Below are 3,741 nucleotides of genomic sequence, written 5' to 3'. Positions count from 1 at the left end.
CTATTAAAAAACAGCTGTTTAATTTTCAGCTAATTATTAGCAAAATAAGTTGATAACTTAATATAATTTTTTTTTGAAAGACATAATGTAATGTTAATTTTTTTTTTCAGAAATTTAGATATAATTGTGAAGAGAAATCTGTTATTTTAAAAAATTTATAATTTTATTGTTAAAGTAATTTTAAATATTATTATTTTTGTATGAATAGTTATCATGATACCATTTATCAATAAGAGAAAACAATATGAATATTTTTTTAATTTTATTTGTATTATTTTTTTTTTGTTCACCAAGATATATAGAGTCAAATTTTAGATATATTGGATCCAGAGTTTTGATACCATATTATATAATAATACTTATTTTAAAAATTTAAAATTAATAAAAAAAGATAATATAAATGGTTATATCTCTAATAATAAATTTATTGATGATGTATAATTTATCTGATTTAGAAATAAGTTTGTGTTCACCTAAAAAAAAGATATGCGTTGACTTTATGAAAACATAACTATATTAAATACCTGCAAAAACATTATGATGTTCAAACAAAAAAATATATAAATGAGACAAGTATATTCTAAATAATAAATAATTTATATTTTTTTCTTAGAATGTTATTATATTTTGCAATGATACCAAAATTAATTATTAATAAATTTGCTGTCATAACTAATTATAGTGTTATATCAAATACAATATAAAAACTTATATAATTTAGTCTCTCTCTCAACTTCTGTTTTCTAATCTTAATTTTTTAGTCACCTTTTCCTTTTAAACACAACCTTACTTAATACTAAAATTACTCAATTTTTTCTTTCTAACTTTCTCTCTACTAGTCACTAGGCACATCACTTCTCTCTAAAGTTTCATCACATCGTCTGATACGTAACACAATAAGAGCAATGTTAGGGCCAGTAATTTTTGTGATTGTTAGCCATCAACTAGCCATTAATGATGATTTGATGGTGTGAGATTGGTGTGAGATTTCATCAAATGGCTCACCTTTCTCTACTGATTATATGCTGGCCAAAATTCAACAAAACTGTTGGTTCCCTAGACTTTTCCACACAATAATTTATCAATTAATTATGCAGCCATGTTCATTCATAACGATATCTCATAATTTTTGTCTGAAAGACTCGTACCATACAAATTCTTTATGATGCAATTAAATTCTGATTATATGGGATTGAAAACTATTTGGCACAATTTTCACCTTTATCTTTTGAGATACGAGTAATAGGGAAATGGGAGCATATTTTCAACATTATTCAATTTATTGTAATTTGTACTCGTTGCTTTATAATATTTTTCAATTTAAATTATTAGATACCACACTTCACACGTTGTGAAATGTAAGAAGCATGTGCCAATAAACGAATTAACAGGCTAACTGGCTACGGAATTTCAATTCGACAAGATTGTGTTTGTTGGTTTCCACGTGGCACAATATATATGGAGTTATGGACCACCTAATTCTGTCGTTGGTTTTTTATGGCTGCTACTGCTAGTGCTATCACGTTTTTACTATTTTAAGCACGTGACAAAATCTTTTACTCTTTTATTAGAAATATATATAATTATTCTTATATTTTTAATTTATTTAATTAATTTTAAAAAATAATTTTATATTATTGTATTAAAAATTTATGATTAGAGATTTAGTATTCGGTTTTTATTAATTTTTAAAAAAATTACTATAAATCCAATAATAAAAAAATCTATAAAAAATTTATGGAAATTTCAAAAAAAAATTATGTAAATTAATGTATTAGAAATATAATTTTTTATGTATTTTTTATTAACTTAAACTTCTAAAAGAAATAATTTTATGACAAATTTTATTTATTAATAATTTATTTTCTTCAATATTAAAATTTTCTTGTATTTTTAACTATACTTTCAAATATTAATAGAATTTTATAACCATCATACGATAATGATAGACGTCATAAAAACCACTTATCTTATAAGCATTTTATATATACTCAAGACTGGCACTATCAATTGATGTGAAATCAAACATGTCACGTATAATAAACGTGGATTCACCAAAAATCTAAGAATGAAGATGGCTCACTTCACCCAAATAAATAAATAAAATAAAACGAACGGATAGCAAACCTATGGTGGAGTATGGCCTTTCATCGTTGATATATTTTCCCCCAGGTCACATAATCAACAGAACATGTGTGTATATATATATATTTTTTTAGGGTATATTTGCTTCCGATAGATATATAATGGAAACATCTATATTAATATTATAGAAATTATGTACCATATTGAAATAAGATAATTGGTTGGAACTAAGATTGCACTAATTATCTCTCGTAGTTAATTTTTTTAATAGAAATATTATGAGATTATGTTTTTTTATTAATATTAGTCAATATTTTTTTTAAGTTTTTCATGGTGTCTTTTAATTTGGAATTCGTCGTAGATCGGAACTCCATTTAAGAATTTGTTATTGACCAATGAATTACTATATGCATAAGATGGAATTCAAACTCTGAACACTTGCTTAAACGAACGAATGAACAAATCACTAAACTAACCTAACTTAGCTATATTAGTCAATACTTTAAATCAACACTTTGGCATAAATATTTACTATGAGTCCATATTTTTTAGTAGATAATAAATTTTATTGGATTGGGCCACAAACTTTGGCATTTCTCCATATATCTATGGCCAGTGTTACGGTGATGAAAGAAATAATTTTCTTTATATGCTAAAGTAACGTGAAGAAGTTGGTTGGTGGACATGTATCAAGTTATTCCTCAAAAAACGATAATTTTGACTAAAAACAGAAATAGTAAACTGTAATAGATTAATGAGATAAGTATTATATTATGTTAATTATTATGATTAAATATTTGGGCTATTTTTATTTCAAGTCCAGTAAAATTTTTTGCAGCTGGGTTATTTATTCTCTTTCTCTGGGCTTAACTTTCGTCTAATAATAATAATAATAATAATAATAATAATAATAATAATAATAATAATAATAATAATAATAACTATGGAAAAGAAGTGTTAAAAGAATTAGGATCTCTCTCAATTCAGAAAGCAAAGTTAATCTTACTTTAAATTTGTAACGAAAGAATTTTGTAAGGTTTAAGGGTTTAATTTATTTTATGTTTATTTTATTGTATTTTATTTCTATTATTTTTTATCATATTCATATCCTTGATATTTAATAAAATTATTAATCGATTTTTAGTATTTAGAAATTGTACATTGATATTATCAAAAATAATTTATAGGAGATAAAAAAATAATTAAATTTAATTATAAAAATAATTTATTATATATATCACGGCCCAAAATGAACCATGATTGGCGCTCAGGAAAATAATTCTCAAGCAAGCCTAATCGACTCAAATGTAAGTTGAATAAGAAAATTACAAACATTTTAAATAAATTTATAATGTCTAAAATGAATAATTACATATTTTTAACAAACAAAAATAAAATAAATATGGGTGGATCCTGCCTATGACATATGGAGCAGATGACGTTTAAGAACTCAACAACGAATAGATACCCATTGCAGATTATTACTCTTGAATAGAAAGGCTCACCTAATCAAATATTTATTCCTAAAAAATATTTTATAAAAACGGAGTGAGTTTTGTAACCCAGTGACTAGACAGTACATCTATAATTCATATGAGACCATATAAACATAATTTTAGTTAGAAGATAATAATTTATATAAATAAGTGAATCAAT

Source organism: Arachis hypogaea, chromosome 3, assembly GCF_003086295.3.
Source record: "Arachis hypogaea cultivar Tifrunner chromosome 3, arahy.Tifrunner.gnm2.J5K5, whole genome shotgun sequence".
NCBI classification, from domain to species: Eukaryota; Viridiplantae; Streptophyta; class Magnoliopsida; order Fabales; family Fabaceae; genus Arachis; species Arachis hypogaea.
This window is presented reverse-complemented; position numbering follows the sequence as displayed.